The following is a 20,127-nucleotide window of genomic DNA, read 5'->3' as shown; positions in this document are numbered from 1 at the left end:
GGGCATTCAATATGTGGGAGTTCGACCCGGCTAAGCACCAGACGCTGCGAGAGCTTTTCGACACGACGCACCAAGACATCTGGAAGGTGCTGTTCAAGTCCGCCAAGGTACCTCCTCCCCTTACCGAGGATCGCGGACTTAGCGCCAAGCGCCCTGCCAATCCGGTAAGCTCCTTATATCTCATAAGATGTTCTTTTCCCCAGTATAATAATGTGAGGGATCTGAGCCTCCACGCCATTTAACAGGACTGGGTCGCGATAGCGGAGCAGATCGATTGTCCGGCCCCACTGCCCGAAGATCCAGCAAGGGCTCTCCTGACGGAGATGCTGGTTCCGGCGCCCTATGAGGCTCCGGAGAAGAAGGCCAAGAAGAAGGCCGCGGGGACCAGGAAAGGTCTCCGGCGCAAGGTTGTATCGGACTCATCATCCGATAACACCAAGGCGCCCTCCTCCCACGAAAATGAGGAGGAGGAAGAGGAAAGTTCTCCCCCCCAGCCGGGGGAGACAAGAAAAGGAAGGCCGCCCCATCTGGGGAGGCCGAAGGGTCCAAGAAGGGAAGGACCCTCCTTCCGGACTGCTCCACAGCGTCCGCTTTCAGCGTCGAGGAGTGGTTACCCAGGGACAAGCCCCTGGCGAAGTCGTAAGCATCCGGATACCATAATAGTTCTGGTATATTTCGTTTTATTGCTTCTTATCATGCCAAACATGATCATGTAGTCCATCCAAAGCCCATATCGACGTATCCTCTTCGGATGAGTCTTTGGGCCAGTCGGAGATGAACAGCGATTCACTCCCGACCGCCTCCTCCCCCGCCCTACGGACGACGTCGAGGTGTTGTCTCAAAGGGCACCAAACCAAGGGGAGGTAGTTCTGGAGGCGCCCCAAGGCGACATCCCAGACGCTGGGCGCATGGGGGGCAAGACTCCCATGGGCTCTAATGACGGGGGCAGCAAGTTTAGCCCCCAGCCGAATACTGCGCCGGAACCTCCAGTGGTTCCGGATTCTGTCAGGCGACCCCCCGCAAAGGGGGGCGAGCCATCTGTGCCGATGGCCTTTGTCCATCCAGAGGCATCGGACAATTTGCTGGAGGCGCTTCGCGGCGCTTCCATTGACGAAGAGCACCGCACTATCATGAGTGCGGTGGTCGAGAAGGTTCGGTCCGCCAAAAGCGGACTGACTGAAGCCTGCGCCAGCCTCCTAACAGGCTTTGAGGTAAGTAATCAAATTATGAGAAAATGTTACAACATAGACAGTAGCCCCTGATGCTCTGTTTGGTGTTCGCAAAGGAAAGCCGAACAGAGGATCAAATAATAATCGCAGGAGTCTATTCAGAATCTGTCTATATGAATAAGCAGGCTTCGCTGTTGGCCGCTGCCGCTCGTACGGCGGAGCTCTCCGCACTGAAGCGAGACCTTGAGCGGTCCGAGGAAGAGCTCGGCCTTACCAAGAGGCATCTCGAAGAGAACAAAGGTAAGTGATACCCCGTCTGTATATTGATAAAAAAGAAGGTGGTTGTTAGATCATAGGATCGTCATGAATTTTGCTAGGGGCCACGACCGAAGTGGCGGCCCTGAAGAAGGCGCTGTCCGAGGCCGAAGACAAAGCGGCCAAGGAGCGCACCGAGCGCGAGAAGCAAGAGGCCCGAGTCGGCGAGGTTCAGCAAGAGCTCCAGGATTTTGTCAAGAAATACGAGTCCTTGGAGGGTGACTCTAAGACGCAAGGGTCCGAGCTTGTGAAGGCCCTCTAGAACGCACAAAATGCCAAGGCCGAAGCCCAAAAGGCCCTCCAGGAAATTCAGGCTGTCAAGAAGATAGCGGCGGGTAAGGCATTCATTATGCAAAGCAAGCATGTGAAGGAAACTTTTCTTTTACTTACCCGAATTCGGAGCTCTCCAGGAGCGTTCGCAGATCTACCCCGCAGCGTATCGGATGTCGCGGAGTTCTACCGGGCCGAGGAAGGGAGCTCGACGGAGAAGTTGTTCTGGTCTCAGTATACTGGGACCGAACATCCGATTCCCTTGAGCGACCAGTTGAAGCAACTGGTCGAGCTTCACAAGGCGGCCGAACTGGCCATGAAGGGTCTCATAGTCCGGATGTGGCCTGGCAAGCCCCTGCCTGGCAGCTACTTCGGCCTGGTAAAGCGGCTTGTGAATACCTGCCAATGGTTTGAAGTCATAAAGCGGTCCGTCTGCATTGAAGGTGCACACAGGGCTTTTGCCCAGCCGAAAGTGCACTGGGCGAAGATGGACGCCGAAAAGCTGGTGATGGAGGGGCCGCCGGAGGGCAAGGAGCATCGCCACCCCGAAAAGTATTATGACAGTATCCAGAAGGGTGCTCGCCTTGTGGCAGAGGAATGTGCTAAGGATGTAATATTTGAATGAATGTACTCATGTGATCCTGTAATATGAAACGAGTTCATGTGCGCTATGTAACGCTCGTTAATTTAAAATATTACCTTCTGTGCGGCCGTTTATAAAATCTGATATTTGGCCAGTCGTCGGCTTCCGCCCCCATGTAACTAGTACTGAGGTGTTCGGGATAAATCTGATCACTCTTTATCCCAGTTTTGGGTCCTTCGAAGGAGGTGTTCAGCACAATGAACCAGGCAATCGGACTATAAAGCTTTATCACCCTCACTTAGACATAGAAGTCTACAATTTTAAATTTTGGCAAAGCCCCTAGTATTCGGAAGGCCGAACTTGGGGCGCTGGGTATGCCTAAATCGGACAAGGCCGACTCCTCGCCCGAAGCGGAAAAAATCTTTAAGGATTTGAGACCTCTCGAACAGCGACCAGCTCTCGCCGCATCATGACAGTCAGTTTTCGGCTTTCTCTACTGAGGTGCTCGTCCGGAAGAACCGGGACACAATCGCAGTAGTTCTCCCAGTGCTACCTTAGCCGATATAGCGGAACGTAAGGTACCAAAACATGGGAGCCGGGCAAACCCAACTATTGACCCAAGACATGATTCGGAGCTGATGCATATAATGCTATAAGTTCGGGGTGCCGCACTGTCGAAAGTGTTCGGACTTTTCATGCCGTGTTATGGGGTACACTGAAGCCCCTGGCGCACTGGACGTATCAGAATGTACGGGTGCAATTTGTCGTAAATAAGCAGACAGGGAAAAAAGATGAAGGAATGCAATAATGAGCTAATGATGTACATTGTTATTTAAATGATACGTCAAAGCGTATGCATACAGGTAGTGCAATAAGTAAAAAATAGGACTATTTGACATGTCCTATCCAAGGGCAAGCTGCGTGTGGGTATGCAAAACAGGTATAGCGATCGTTATCAGAGACCACCTGGGGATTCCCTTGTACGTCAAAGCTTCTTGCTTCCTTGGTGTTTCCTTCCCGTGACGGGTCCGATAATCAGACGATCAGAGAGGGCCTTCAGGGAATAGGGGCCTGAAAGGAAGAAAATGTTAAAGGTATACGGGTCCTGAAGCGGTCGAGCCGCATTGTGGGCCATGCCGTGGCCGTGCCTCCGCCTATGCCCATGGTATCTTGAGTGCGTAATTATGTACGCGCGGCGCAAATTTCGCTGCTTGACTGGGACTAGGACGGAGGCCGAATTGCTAGGCGAGCTCTGAACGTGCCTGGTGATCCTGTTGCAGGGTACTCCGGACTCGCTTGAAGGTGTCCGGGGGCTTTTTCGCCGAATTGGCGGTTTGCCTCAAAAGGCTACTTTGCACTTCTTCTGCAAGCTAGGGCAGCGGTGTGCTCCTCTGTACGGAGCGAGCGTTCTGTGTTTCCATTAACCATTATAACCCCGCTAGGTCCTGGCATTTTGAGCTTGAGGTATGCATAATGCGGTACCGCGTTGAATCTGGCGAATGCGGTTCGTCCGAGCAGTGCGTGATAGCCACTGCGGAAGGGGACGATATCGAAGATTAACTCCTCGCTTGGGAAGTTTTCCAGACATTCGAAGACCACTTCCACTGTGATTGAGCCCGTGCAACAGGCCTCTACACCTGGTATGACACCTTTAAAGGTGGTTTTGTGGGTTTGATCCTCGAGGGGTCTATACCCATTTTGCGCATTGTATCCTGATAGAGTAGGTTCAGGCTGCTACCACCATCCATAAGGACTTGAGTGAGGTGAAATCCGTCGATGATGGGGTCAAGGACCAATGTGGCAGAACCGCCATGACGGATACTGGTGGGGTGGTCCCTGCGATTGAAAGTGATCGGACAAGAAGACCATGGGTTGAACTTTGGGGCGACTGGCTCCATCGCATAGATGTCCCTTAGTGCGCGCTTTCGTTTCCGCTTGGGAATATGAGTTGCGTATATCATGTTCACCGTTTTCACTTGGGGAGGAAATTTCTTCTGTCCTCCTGTGTTCGGCGGCCGGGGCTCCTCCTCGTCGTCCCTATGCAACCTCTTTTCCTTGTTTTCGGCATGCAACTTTCCAGCCTGTTTGAACACCCAGCATTCTCTGTTGGTGTGGTTGGCTGGTTTATCGGGGGTGCCGTGAATTTGACACGAGCGATCGAGTATTCGGCCCAAACTGCACGGGCCCGGATTGCTTCTTTTGAACGCCTTTTTCCACTGACCGGATTTAGAGCCACTAAATTTGGCATTAACTGCCGTGTCTTCGGCGTTGTCGCAGTTGTTGCGGCGCGTGTGTCTATTGCGACGTGGCCTGCCGTTGCTATCTTTGGCATCTGAATTGCCAGGGTTTCTTGATGTGTTATTGCTGCCAGCCAGCCAGCTGTCCTCGCCCGCACAAAAGCGGGTCATGAGTGTCGTGAGGATTGCCATGGACTTCGGCTTCTCTTGGTCGAGGTGTCGGGCGAGCCACTCATCGCGGATGTTATGCTTAAATGCCGCTAAGGCCTCGGCATCCGGACAGTCGACAATTTGGTTCTTTTTAGTTAGGAACCGAGTCCAGAATTTCCTGGCTGATTCCCCTGGCTATTGGGTTATGTGACTCAAGTCATCGGCATCCGGTGATCGCACATAAGTGCCCTGGAAGTTGTCAAGGAATGCGTCTTCCAAATTCTCCCAACTGCCAATGGAGTTTGCCGGCAGGCTATTCAGCCAATGCCGAGCCGGCCCTTTGAGTTTTAGTGGGAGGTACTTGATGGCATGTAGATCGTCACCGCGGGCCATGTGGATGTGGAGGAGGAAATCTTCAATCCATACCGCGGGGTCTGTTGTACCATCATATGATTCAATGTTCACGGGTTTAAAACCTTCTGGGAATTCGTGATCCATTACTTCGTCAGTGAAGCATAGGGGGTGTGCGGCGCCTCTGTGCCGGGCTATGTCGCGACGCAGTTCATACGAGTCTTGTCTGCTGTATTCGGCCCTGCCGGATTTGCTTTTAGTATATCCGGCGTGACGGTCGTCGTCACGCGTTGGGGCGCGCCCCCGTGATCCGTAGATCGATCTTGCATGTCCTGCTTTGTTTTCCAATACGTCTCGCAGGTCCTGCGTGTTACCCCGGGCCTTGGTATTTTTGTTTAACTGGCGACGGGGTGCGGGCTGGACTTCGGCCTGATATGCCGCTTTGTCTCGGCCACGAGGTGGCCGGTCAGCCGCATCATACGCTGGAAGCGTAGGCTTTAATGCTTCCTCCTCGAGTTGGGGTAGCAACCTGCGCTTTGGGTAACTTTTGGTTGGGCGCTCGAGTTCGTATTCCTCGGCCGCCAGGACCTCAGTCCATCTATCCGCTAGCAGATCTTGGTCAGCTTGAAGCTGTTGTTGCTTTTTCTTCAGGCTTTTTGCTGTGGCTATAAGCCGGCGCTTGAAGCGCTCCTGTTCGACGGGATCCTCAGGCACGATAAATTCTTCGTCGCCGAGGCTCACCTCGTCTTCGGAGAGAGGCATGTAATTGTCATCCTCTGATTCTCCGTCTGCTGCCTGTTCCTTAGGGCTAGCTTGCCCATCCTCCCGCTCGAAGCCTGGCTGGAGGGGATTGTCTTCGTCTTCGGCACTATCCGCAGCGTTATTGTCTCTTGTGCCGGTATCGCTGCTTTTGCTATGGCGGGGCTTAGAGCGGCGCCGATGACGCCGGTGCTTAGATTGCTTCTCGAGGGGATTATCCTCCGTTGCCTTATTGCCATCGCTTTCTTTGGGGGTGTCCACCATGTATATATCATATGATGAGGTGGCAGTCCAGCGCCCTGTGGGCGGTGGTTCCTGTTCTTCTCCTGCATCGTCGTCCATACCGTCGATGTCTTCGGAGCCGAAATCGAGCATGTCGGTTAAGTCGTCGACAGTGGCTATTAAGTGGGTGGTGGGTGGGGAACGAATTTCTTCGTCGTCCGCTTCCCACTCGAGCCGGACATAGTTCGGCCAAGGGCCTCCTGACAAGGAGAGAGACCTTAATGAATTCAGCACGTCGCCCAGGGGCGAGTGCTGAAAGATATCCGCGGAGGAAAACTCCATGATCGGCGCCCAATCAGATTCGATAGGCACGAACACATGCGGTTCGGAGCCCATGGCCGGGGACGAATCCAAGGTTCCGGCAACACAGGTCTCGTAGGAGGTGATGTCAGTATTCGGCTCTATCACCGCTGAGTGTGCGGCCTCCGTGGAGGGGTCCATCCACCCGTCCTCGGACGGCGCAATCTGCTCCAGATTGAGGGCCGGAGTAGCCATAGGTGTGATCTCCGGAACACCGTCCGACGGAAGAGCTAAGCCATGCTCGTCGTGACTGTGCGATGCACCTGACATGGGCTCGAATCCGTCAAAGATCAAGTCTCCGCGGATGTCGGCGGAATAGTTTAAGTTTCCAAACCTGACCTGACGGCCAGGGGCGTAGCTCTCGATCTGCTCTAGATGGCCAAGCGAGTTGGCCCGCAGTACGAAGCGGCCGAATACGAAGATCTGTCCGGGGAGAAAAACCTCACCCTGGATCGCATCGTTGCCGATGATCGAAGGAGCCATCAAGCCTTTATTGTGACCGCACAGTGGAACTCTCAATGAAAGTACCAATGTCGGTGTCAAAACCGGCGGATCTCGGGTAGGTGGTCCCGAACTGTGCGTCTAAGGCGGATGGTAACAGGAGGCGGGGGACACAATGTTTACCCAGGTTCGGGCCCTCTCGATGTAGGTAATAGCCTACTTCCTGCTTGATTGATCTTGATGATATGAGTATTACAAGAGTTGATCTACCACGAGATCGTAGAGGCTAAACTCTATAAGCTAGCCTATGATTATAATTGTTGTTGTCCTATGGACTAAAACCCTTCGGTTTATATAGACACCGGAAGGGGCTAGGGTTACACAGAGTCGGTTACAAGGGAGGAGATCTACATATCCGAATTGCCAAGCTTGCCTTCCATGCAAAGGAGAGTCACACCCGGACACGGGACGAAGTCTTCCATCTTGTATCTTCATAGTCCAACAGTCCGACCAAAGTATATAGTCCGGCTGTCCGAGGACCCCCTAATCCAGGACTCCCTCAGACGTCAAAGACAGGATTGGTGGCTCGCCTTGTTATCAAGGAAGGTATCACCTCCGGAGGAGCCCTGGCTCCAGGCCAAACCCTCCGGCTGGGCGGTTTTACCATGACCGCCTGTGCGGCCGTCAAGCCGACGATGACTACTCAGATCATCGAAAATCATCTCCGTATCGACTCCAAATACTCCAAACGGATGGATCAAGCGGAGCTGTCGTCTTTAAATGAACTCTTGGATCGCATTGCCGCCATGGGGGTCGCTATAGACTACGATCGGATTGGGCTTAAACCCGATCAGAGAGAAATCAAATCTCCGCCAATCACCCATCAGATAGCGGTCGTAGAGGAGTGATACGTCTCCAACGTATCTATAATTTTTTATCGTTCCATGCTATATATTATCAGTTTTGGATGTTTAATGAGCTTTACTAAGCACTTCTATATTATTTTTGGGACTAACCTACTAACCCAAGGCCTAGTGCAAATTGTTGTTTCTTGCCTATATCAGTGTTTCGCAGAAAAGGAATACCAAACGAAAGTCCAAACGGAATGAAACCTTCGGGAGAGTTATTTTTGGAACAAACGTGACCCAGGAGACTTGGAGTGGACATCAAGAAAGAAGCGAGGAGGCCACGTGGCAGGGAGGCGCGCCTGCCCCCTAGGCGCGCCCCCACCCTCGTGGGCCCCTTGCAGCTCCACCGACCTACTTCTTCCTCCTATATATACCCATATACCCCGAAACCATCCAGGAGCACCATGAAACCCTATTTCCACTGCTAGAACCTTTTGTACCCGTGAGATCCCATCTTGGGGCCTTTTCCGGCGCTCCGCCGGAGGAGCAATCGATCACGGAGGGCTTCTACATCAACACCATAGCCTCCCCGATGATGTGTGAGTAGTTTACCACAGACCTTCGGGTCCATAGTTATTAGCTAGATGGCTTCTTCTCTTGCTTTGGATCTCAATACAAAGTTCTCCTCGATCTTCTTGGAGATCTATTCAATGAACTCTTTTCGCGGTGTGTTTGTCGAGATCTGATGAATTGCGGGTTTATGATCAAGATTATCTATGAACAATATTTGAATCTCCTCTGAATTCTTTTATGTATGATTGGTTATCTTTGCAAGTCTCTTCGAATTATCAGTTTGGTTTGGCCTACTAGATTGATCTTTCTTGCAATGGGAGAAGTGCTTAGCTTTGGGTTCAATCTTGCGTGGCTCGATCCTAGTGACAGTAGGGGAAATGACACGTATTGTATTGTTGCCATCGAGGATAAAAAGATGGGGTTTATATCATATTGCTTGAGTTTAACCCTCTACATCATGTCATCTTGCCTAATGCGTTACTCTGTTCTTATGAACTTAATACTCTAGATGCATGCTGGATAGCGGTCGATGTGTGGAGTAATAGTAGTAGATGCAGAATCGTTTCGGTCTACTTGTCGCGGACGTGATGCCTATATACATGATCATGCCTAGATATTCTCATAATTATGCACTTTTCTATCAATTGCTCGACGGTAACTTGTTCACCCACCGTAATACTTATGATATCTTGAGAGAAGCCACTAGTGAAACCTATGGCCCCCGGGTGTATTTTCCATCATATTAATCTCCCATCAACTAGCTATTTCTATCGCCGTTTATTTTGCAATCTTTACTTTTAATCTTTATCATAAAAATACCAAAAATATTATCTTATCATCTCTATCACATCTCACTTTTGCAAGTGGCCGTGAAGGGGTTGACAACCCCTTTATCGCGTTGGTTGCAAGGTTCTTATTTGTTTGTGTAGGTACGAGGGACTTGCGTGTGGCCTCCTACTGGATTGATACCTTGGTTCTCAAAAACTGAGGGAAATACTTACGCTACTTTGCTGCATCACCCTTTCCTCTTCAAGGGAAAACCAACGCATGCTCAAGAGGTAGCAACAAGGATTTCTGGCGCCGTTGCCGGGGAGTCTACGCACAAGTCAGGACATGCCAAGTACCCATCACAAACTCTTATCCCTCGCATTACATTATTTGCCATTTGCCTCTCGTTTTCCTCTCCCCCACTTCACCCTTGCCGTTTTATTCGCCCTCTCTTTCCGTTCGCCCCTTTTTCGCTTGCTTCTTGTTTGCTTGTGTGTTGGATTGCTTTCTTGTCACGATGGCTCAAGATAATACTAAACTGTGTGACTTTTCCAATACCAACAACAATGATTTTCTTAGCACTCCGATTTCTCCTATTACCGATGTTGAATCTTGTGAAATCAATGCCGCCTTGTTGAATCTTGTCATGAAAGATCAATTTGCCGGCATTCCTAGTGAAGATGCCGCTACCCATCTACAGCTTTGTTGATTTATGTGATATGCAAAAGAAGAAAGATGTGGATAACGATATTGTTAAATTGAAGCTATTTCCTTTTTCTCTTAGAGATCGTGCTCAAACTTGGTTTTCGTCTTTGCCTAAAAATAGTATTGATTCTTGGAATAAGTGCAAAGATGCTTTTATCTCTAAGTATTTTCCTCCCGCTAAGATCATTTCTCTTAGAAACGATATTATAAATTTTAAGCAACTTGATCATGAACATGTTGCACAAGCTTGGGAGAGGATGAAATTAGTGATACGTAATTGCCCTACACATGGTTTGGATTTATGGATGATTATACAAAAAATTATGCCGGATTGAATTTTGCTTCTAGATATCTTTTAGATTCGGCCTCGGGAGGCACTTTTATGGAAATCACTTTAGGAGAAGCTACTAAACTCCTAGATAATATTATGGTTAATTATTCTCAATGGCACACTGAAAGATCTACTAGTAAAAAGGTGCATGCAATTGAAGAGATTAATGTTTTGAGTGGAAAGATGGATGAACTTATGAAATTGTTTGCTAATAAGAGTGTTTCTTCTGATCCCAATGATATGCCTTTGTCTACTTTGATTGAGAATAATAATGAATCTATGGATGTGAATTTTGTTGGTAGGAACAATTTTGGTAACAACGCTTATAGAGGAAACTTTAATCCTAGGCCGTATCCTAGTAATTCCTCTAATAATTATGGTAATTCCTACAACAACTCTTATGGAAATTTTAATAAGATGCCCTCTGATTTTGAGACTTGTTTTAAAGAATTTATGATTTCTCAAAAGAATTTCAATGCTTTGCTTGAAGAAAAATTGCCTAAGATTGATGAGTTGGTTAGGAACGTGGATAGAATTTCTCTTGATGTTGATTCTTTGAAACTTAGATCTATTCCACCTAAGCATGATATCAATGAGTCTCTCAAAGCCATGAGAATTCCATTGATGAGTGCAAAGAAAGAACCGCTAGGATGCGTGCTAAAAAGATTGCTTTGTGAAAGCGTGTTCTTCTAGTTTTCCTGATAATAAGGATGAAGATCTAAAAGTTATTGATGTGTCTCCTATTAAATCTTTGTTTTGCAATATGAATCTTGATAATGATGGGACTGGAGATGAGTCGACCTTAGTTAAAAGTCGTCCCAATGATTCGGAGTTTTTAGATCTTGATGCAAAAATTGGTAAAAGTGGGATTGAAGAGGTCAAAACTTTACATAGCAATGAACCCACTATTTTGGATTTCAAGGAATTTAATTATGATAATTGTTCTTTAATAGATTGTACTTCCTTGTTGTAATCCGTGCTAAATTCTCCGCATGCTTATAGTCAAAATAAAGCTTTTACCAAACATATCGTTGATGCTTTAATGCAATCTTATGAAGAAAAGCTTGAATTGGAAGTTTCTATCCATAGAAAACTTTATGATGAGTGGGAACCTACTATTAAAATTAAAATTAAAGATCATGAATGCTATGCTTTGTGTGATTTGGGTGCTAGTGTTTTCACGATTCCAAAAACTTTGTGTGATATGTTAGGTTTCCGTGAATTTGATGATTGTTCTTTAAACTTGCACCTTGCGGATTCCACCATTAAGAAACCTATGGGAAGAATTAATGATGTTCTTATTGTTGCAAATAGGAATTATGTGCCCGTAGATTTCATTGTTCTTGATATAGATTGTAATCCTTCATGTCCTATTATTCTTGGTAGACCTTTCCTTAGAACGATTGGTGCTATTATTGATATGAAAGAAGGGAATATTAGATTCCAATTTCCGCTAAGGAAAGGCATGGAACACTTTCCTAGAAGGAAAATAAAATTAACTTATGAATCTATTATGAGAGCCACTTATGGATTGCATGCCAAAGATGATAATACCTAGATCTATCCTTGCCTTTGTGCCTAGCTAGGGGCGTTAAACGATAGCGCTTGTTGGGAGGCAACCCAATTTTATTTTTGTTTCTTGCTTTTTGGTTATGTTTAGTAATAAATAATTCATCTAGCTTATGTTTAGATGTGGTTTTATGTTTTAGTTAGTGTTTGTGCCAAGTAGAACCTTTGGGAAGACTTGGGTAAAGTCTTTTTGATCTTGCTGTAAAAAACAGGAACTTTAGCGCTCACGAGATTAGCTGCAACTTTTTACTGGAGAGTGCTATTTAGTTGATTCGTTTTGAAGATGATTAATAGATAAATTCCTCACGTCCAGAAATTTATTTTAGAATTTTTGGAGTTCCATAAGTATACGTTTGATACAGATTACTACAGACTGTTCTGTTTTTGACAGATTATGTTTTTCGTGTGTTGTTTGCTTATTTTGATGAATCTATGGCTAGTATCGGAGGTTATGAACCATAGAGAAGTTATAATAAAGTAGGTTTAACACCAATATAATAAATGAATGAGTTCATTACAGTACCTTATGATGGTGATTTGCTTTCTTATACTAACGGAGCTCATGAGATTTTCTGTTAAGTTTTGTGTTGTGAAGTTTTCAAGTTTTGGGTAAAGATTTGATGGATTATGGAACAAGGAGTGGCAAGAGCCTAAGCTTGGGGATGACCAAGGAACCCCAAGGTAAAATCCAAGGACAACCAAAATCCTAAGCTTGGGGATGCCCCGGAAGGCATCCCCTCTTTTGTCTTCATCCATCGGTAACTTTACTTGGAGCTATATTTTTATTCACCACATGATATGTGTTTTGCTTGGAGCGTCTTGTCTGATTTGAGTCCTTGATTTTTAGTTCACCACAATCATCATTTCTGTACACACCTTTTGGGAGAGACACACATGAATCGGAATTTATTAGAATACTCTATGTGCTTCACTTATATCTTTTGAGCTAAATAATTTTGCTCTAGTGCATCACTTATATCTTTTTAGAGCGCGGTGGTGGTTTTATTTTATAGAAATTATTGATCTCTCATGCTTCGCTTATATTATTTTGAGAGTCTTTTAGAACAGCATGGTAGTTTGCTTTGGCTATAAAATTAGTCCTAATATGATGAACATCCAAGATAGGTATAATGAAAACTATCATATAGAGTGCATTGAATACTATGAGAAGTTTGATACCTGATAATTGTTTTGAGATATGAAGATGGTGATATTAGAGTCATGCTAGTTGAGTAGTTGTGAATTTCAGAAATACTTGTTCTAAAGTTTGTGATTCCCGTATCATGCACGTATGGTGAACCGTTATGTGATGAAGTCGGAGCATGATTATTTATTGATTGTCTTCCTTATGAGTGGCGGTCGGGGACGAGCGATGGTCTTTTCCTACCAATCTATCCCCCTAGGAGCATGCGCTTAGTACTTCGTTTCGATAACTAATAGATTTTTGCAACATGTATGTGAGTTCTTTATGACTAATGTTGAGTCCATGGATTATACGCACTCTCACCCTTCCACCATTGCTATCTTCTCTAATACCGAACACCTTTCGCCGGTATCATACACCCACCATATATCTTCCTCAAAACAGACACCATAACTATCTATTATGGCATTTCTATAGCCATTCCGAGATATATTACCATGCAACTTACCACTGTTCCGTTTATTATGACACGCTTCATCATTGTCATATTGCTTCGCATGATCATGTAGTGGACATCGTATTTGTGGCAAAGCCACCTTCATAATTCTTTCATACATGTCACTCTTGATTCATTCCATATCCCGGTACACCGCCGGAGGCATTCACATAGAGTCATATTTTGTTCTAAGTATTGAGTTGTAATTTTTGAGTTGTAAGAAAATAAAAGTGTGATGATCATCATTATTAGAGCATTGTCCCAAGTGAGGAAAGGATGATGGAGACTATGATTCCCCCACAAGTCGGGATGAGACTCCGGACGACAAGAAAAAAGAAAAGAAAAAAGAGGCCATAAAAAAAGAGAGAAAGGCCCAAATAAAAAAATGAGAGAAAAAGAGAGAAGGGACAATGTTACTATCCTTTTTCCACACTTGTGCTTCAAAGTAGCACCATGATCTTCATGATAGAGAGTCTCCTATGTTGTCACTTTCATATACTAGTGGGAATTTTACATTATAGAACTTGGCTTGTATATTCCAATGATGGGCTTCCTCAAAATTCCCTAGCTCTTCATGAGCAAACGAGTTGGATGCACACCCACTTAGTTTCTTTTGTTGAGCTTTCATACACTTATAGCTCTAGTGCATCCGTTGCATGGCAATCCCTACTCACTCACATTGATATCTATTAATGGGCATCTCCATAGCCCATTGATATACCTAGTTGATGTGAGACTATCTTCTCCTTTTTTGTCTTCTCCACAACCACCATTCTATTCCACATGTAGTGCTATGTCCTTGGCTCACGCTCATGTATTGCGTGAAGATTGAAAAAGGTTGAGAACATCAAAAGTATGAAACAATTGCTTGGCTTGTCATTGGGGTTGTGCATGATTAAATACTTTGTGTGATGAAGATAGAGCATAGCCAGACTATATGATTTTGTAGGGATAACTTTCTTTGACCATGTTATTTTGAGAAGACATGATTGCTTTGTTAGTATGCTTGAAGTATTATTATTTTTATGTCAATATTAAACTTTTATCTTGAATCTTTCGGATCTGAACATTCATGCCACAATAAAGGAAATTACATTGAGTAATATGCTAGGTAGCATTCCACATCCAAAATTCTGTTTTTATCATTTACCTACTCGAGGACGAGCAGGAATTAAGCTTGCGGATGCTTGATACGTCTCCAACGTATCTATAATTTTTGATTGTTTCATGCTATTATATTATCTGTTTTGGATGTTTAATGGGCTTTACTAAGCACTTTTATATTATTTTTGGGACTAACCTACTAACCCAAGGCCCAGTACAAATTGTTGTTATTTGCCTATTTAAGTGTTCGGTAGAAAAGGAATATCAAACGGAGTCCAAACGGAATGAAACCTTCGGGAGAGTTATTTTTGGAACAAACGTGATCCAGGAGACTTGGAGTGGACGTCAAGAAAGAAGCGAGGAGGCCACGAGGCAGGGAGGCGCGCCTGCCCCTTGGGCGCGCCCCCCACCCTCATGGGCCCCTCGCAGCTCCACCGACCTACTTCATCCTCCTATATATACCCATATACCCCGAAACCATCCAGGAGCACCACGAAACCCTATTTCCACCACCGCAACCTTCTGTACCCGTGAGATCCCATCTTGGGGCCTTTTCCGGTGCTCCGCCGGAGGAGGAATCGATCACAGAGGGCTTCTACATCAACACCATAGCCTCTCCGATGATGTGTGAGTAGTTTACCACAGACCTTCGGGTCCATAGTTATTAGCTAGATGGCTTCTTCTCTCTCTTTGGATCTCAATACAAAGTTCTCCTCGATCTTCTTGGAGATCTATTCGATGTAACTCTTTTTGCGGTGTGTTTGTCGAGATCCGATGAATTGTGTGTTTATGATCAAGATTATCTATGAACAATATTTGAATCTCCTCTGAATTCTTGTATGTATGATTGGTTATCTTTGCATGTCTCTTCGAATTATCAGTTTGGTTTGGCCTACTAGATTGATCTTTCTTGCAATGGGAGAAATGCTTAGCTTTGGGTTCAATCTTGCGTTGCTCGATCCCAGTGACAGTAGGGGAAATGACACGTATTGTATTGTTGCCATCGAGGATAAAAAGATGGGGTTTATATCACATTGCTTGAGTTCATCCCTCTACATCATGTCATCTTGCCTAATGCGTTACTCTGTTCTTATGAACTTAATACTCTAGATGCATGTTGGATAGCGGTCGATGTGTGGAGTAATAGTAGTAGATGCAGAATTGTTTCGGTCTACTTGTCGCGGACGTGATGCCTATATACATGATCATGCCTAGATATTCTCATAATTATGCACTTTTCTATCAATTGCTCGACAGTAATTTGTTCACCCACCGTAATACTTATGCTATCTTGAGAGAAGCCACTAGTGAAACCTATGGCCCCCAGGTCTATTTTCCATCATATTAATATCCCGTCAAATAGCTATTTCTATCACCATTTATTTTGCAATCTTTACTTTTAATCTTTATCATAAAAATACCAAAAATATTATCTTATCATCTCTATCAGATCTCACTTTTGCAAGTGCCCGTGATGGGATTGACAACCCCTTTATCGCGTTGGTTGCAAGGTTCTTATTTGTTTGTGTAGGTGCGAGGGACTTGCGTGTGGCCTCCTACTGGATTGATACCTTGGTTCTCAAAAACTGAGGGAAATACTTACGCTACTTTGCTGCATCACCTTTTCCTCTTCAAGGGAAAACCAACGCATGCTCAAGAGGTAGCAAGGAGCAAAACAACAACTCTTCCTCTATGTTGAAGACAAACTATGTTCGGATCTCCGAGCTCGAAGAGCCGGATACCTATCGACGCTCCCAGTCCTCCGAACCTAGAGTCGAACGATGGGCCTGAAAAATCAGTTTACATCCCGGAGCCCGAACTATTAAGCTCGGAAGTTTTTCAAACTCCGGAACCCAAATTGGGTCAGGGTTCGGATTTAAAGCCACCCACCCACCACAAGCAATATTCGCCAAGCACTTCCGACCCTCCGGATACATGCGGACTCCGGCAGCAGTCTCAGGAAATAGTCCATCACTTTTGGGCCAGGTTCCTCCTTGTCAAAAACAAGATTAAAGAATGCCGTGACGAGGATGCGATTTCAGTATTCTGCAATAATTGTGCGAACGAAGGAATCCTCAATGCCATCAACCACCGTTGCGTATTACACTTTGATGACTTGGCAACCATCGTATAGAAGTTCTGCGCAATGGAAAGCGCCTAGAAAACTCAGAAAACTCGCTGGGAACCCCCGGTTTTCACTCAACCCCTCGGGCGGGCAAAAAGGGTGCACCCTCACGCGGAACCCGGCCCCATATTGAAGAAAACTAAGCCCATCACGGGACGCGGAACCGTTCTGGAGGGATGGCTCGGAAAGCCATGCAAAATAGACACGACACCGGGCACCGAACATCCCCCCAGCCTTATTGCATTTTGGATACTCCGGCAAGTGGCCAAAAGCGGCGAGGATATCCTCACCAAACACACCTCAGAGCAACGTCCCCCGGATGACGACGACCTCAGAGTATTTACGGTCTTCGAGACTTTCACTTCAAACAAAGTTCAAGAGAGCACTTCGCGACCTCGCTGAAGTCTGCCAAGTCGCAGCAATAAACCCCTGGAACGACACGGCCATAACTTTCAACGCCAGTGTCAAACCAAGATTCCGGTCAGTCCGGGCACCAGCCGCCTTGGTCCTCAATCCAATTGTGGATGGCTTTCGGCTCACTAAAGTGCTCATGGACGGCGGCAGCGGGCTAAACCTCATCTACAAGGACACACTCAATAAAATGGAAATAGACAGGAGCCGCATCGAGCAAAGTAATACGACCTTTTGAGGAATCATTCCCGGCTGGGAGGCGCGGTGCGCGGGGAAAATCACACTTGATGTGGTATTCGGCACGCCGGAGAACTACCGGTCCGAAGAAATAACCTTCCAAGTGGCCCCTTTCAACAGTGGATATCACGCTTGTTGGGGCGAGATGCGTTCACACGCTTTCAAGCCATACATCACTACGTGTATATGAAGCTCAAGATGCCCGGGCCCAATGGTATTATCACTCTCGCTAGTGATCCGGACATAGGCCTCCACGCCGAAAACAAAACCGCATCTCTGGCCCTCAAGGCACTGTCCGAGGCCCTCGCGGCCAAAGAGTTAACCGCACTATGCTCCACGGTGGACAGGGACGACGTAATCCTTGATAAGAGGCCCAAATGCACCTCTTTCAAACCACCAGATGAAATAGTCAAATTTCAGGTCCACCCAACGGACCCCAAGAAGACAGCTTCCATCGGGGCACAGCTGGACCCAATGGTTGACGAAGCACTATGAGCGTTCCTACGCGAAAACTGGGACATATTCGCCTGGCACCCTTCTGATATGCCAGGGATCCCACGCAGGCTGGCCGAACACATCCTCAATATATTGAAGGGATATAAGCCGGTCAAGCAAACACTGCGGCGCTTTCCGAATCCAAACGACAAGCTATGGGGGAGGAGCTAGCCAAGTTAATCGATGTCGGATTCATCAGAGAAATAAAACACCCGGACTGGCTAGCAAACCTGGTGATGGTGCCAAAGAAGGATAAATCATGGTGCATGTGCGTCGATTTCAAAGACCTCAACAAGGCCTGCCCTAAGGATCCCTTCCCCCTCCCCCGTATCGATCAGATTATCGATGCTACCACAGGACACGACTCACTATGTTTCCTCGACGCATACTCCGGATACCATCAAATCAAAATGAAGGAGTCCGATCAAGACGCAACGGCATTCATTACCCCATACGGGCCTTTCTGCTTCAACACTATGCCCTTCGGGCTCAAAAACGTCGGCGCTACCTACAAACGTATAATTCAAACATGCATGGAGAAACAAATTGGCAAGACAGTTGAAGCATATGTGGATAGCATCGTCATCAAGACTGGGCACGTCGACTCATTAATAGATGACCACGACCCGCGTCTCACATTCGACAACCTCCGCACATATGACATCAAGCTCAATCCGGAAAAGTGTGTTTTCGGCGTTCCCGTTGGAAAACTGCTGGGCTTCATTGTTTCCAATAGAGGAATTGAGGCAAATCCAGCCAAAATCCGGGCTTTGTCACAATTGGCTATACCAACAGACCTTAAACAGGTCCAAAAACTAGCCGGATGCGTGGCAACTTTAAGCCGCTTTATCTCCAGATTAGGAGAAAAAGCATTGCCACTTTATCGCCTTCGCCGACGCACCGACCACTTTGAATGGACGGATGCGGCAACGGCTGGACTGGAAGAGATAAAGGCTCTTTTAGCGAGCAACCCAATCCTGGCCGCACCAAGCGTCGGTGAACCAATGTTATTATACATCTCTGCAACACACCAGGTGGTGAGCGCGGTACTTGTCGTTAAACGAGAGGTGGACGGACACAAATTTGCACTCCAGAAACCGGTATACTATGTATCCACCGTCCTCACACCATGCAAATCCCTGTACCCTCATTACCAAAAGATAGCATATGCGGTCTTCATGGCATCCCGGAAGCTACGTCACTACTTCCAAGAGTGCTCTATCACGGTGGCTTCCGCAGTACCACTCAATGACATAATAAACAACCGCGACGCTACAGGTCGAATTCCTAAGTGGGCCATTGAGCTCCTGCCATTCACCATAACATCCAAGCCCCGCCAAGCCATTAAATCCCAAGTATTGGCCGACTTCGTCGCCGAATGGATAGAGGCCGAACTCCCTAAAGAGTACGGCACATATTCCAACTGGGTCATGTACTTCGATGGCTCTAAAATGCTGGCCGGTTTAGGAGCAGGTGTCGTTTTAACGCCCCCCACTAGAGACACAGTCCAGTACGTAGTCCAAATATTATACACAGACTCCAACAATGCAGCCTAATACCAGGCCTTATTGCACGGTCTTCGGATGGCTACCTCCATGGGCATACAACGCCTGGAGGTGCATGGGGATTCAAATCTCGCAATATCCCAAATAAATGGACACTTCGACGCCAAAGATCTGAAGATGGCGGCCTATCGTAACGCCGTACTCAAAATATCGGCTAGGTTTGAGGGACTCGAGTTTCATCATGTGGCTCGGGAAAGTAATCAAGCGGCGGATGTCCTTGCTCGCATGGGCGCCAAGCGTGACCCCGTCCCGCCTAACATCTTTCTGGAAAGGCTCTTCAAGCCATCCGTGGTATGGCAGGATGGGAGCAGCAACACCAGTCCGGACCCGATTACACCCCCGGATTCCGAACACAATACCGATATCATCGGAGGCTCAGCCACCGAGATAACATCATCGGCCCATCTAATAATGACAGTAATTGCCCCATGGACCGAACCCTTCTTGGCCTACCTCAATAGGCGAGAGCTCCTTGAGGACCAGAATGAGGCTCGCTGCATTGTTCGGCGCTCAAAAGCCTACAAGGTCCATAACGTAGAGTGTCGGTTCTATATCCGGTGTATCTCGTAGTAGGGGTCTTAAGCTAGGCGTCTTGGAGCAATGGGTAACAGGAGACGAGGAACACGGTGTTTACCCAGGTTCGGGCCCTCTCTAAGAGGTAAAACCCTACTCCTGCATGATTATATTCGATGTGGGTATAGTACAGAGTACATGTATCTACCACGAGACTGTAATAATGAATATTAGATTGCCTATTGACTAGCCTGGCCTCGGTTTATATAACACACCAGAGGCCTAGGGTTTAGGAGAGTCCTTGTCTTGTGCGCCAAGTCTCCTGGGATCTTCCTTGTATGCGGCACGGGCTGCCCGATATGGCCCATGAGTGAACTGCCATGGGG

This window comes from Triticum aestivum, chromosome 3D (assembly GCF_018294505.1).
Source record: "Triticum aestivum cultivar Chinese Spring chromosome 3D, IWGSC CS RefSeq v2.1, whole genome shotgun sequence".
NCBI classification, from domain to species: domain Eukaryota; kingdom Viridiplantae; phylum Streptophyta; class Magnoliopsida; order Poales; family Poaceae; genus Triticum; species Triticum aestivum.
This window is presented reverse-complemented; position numbering follows the sequence as displayed.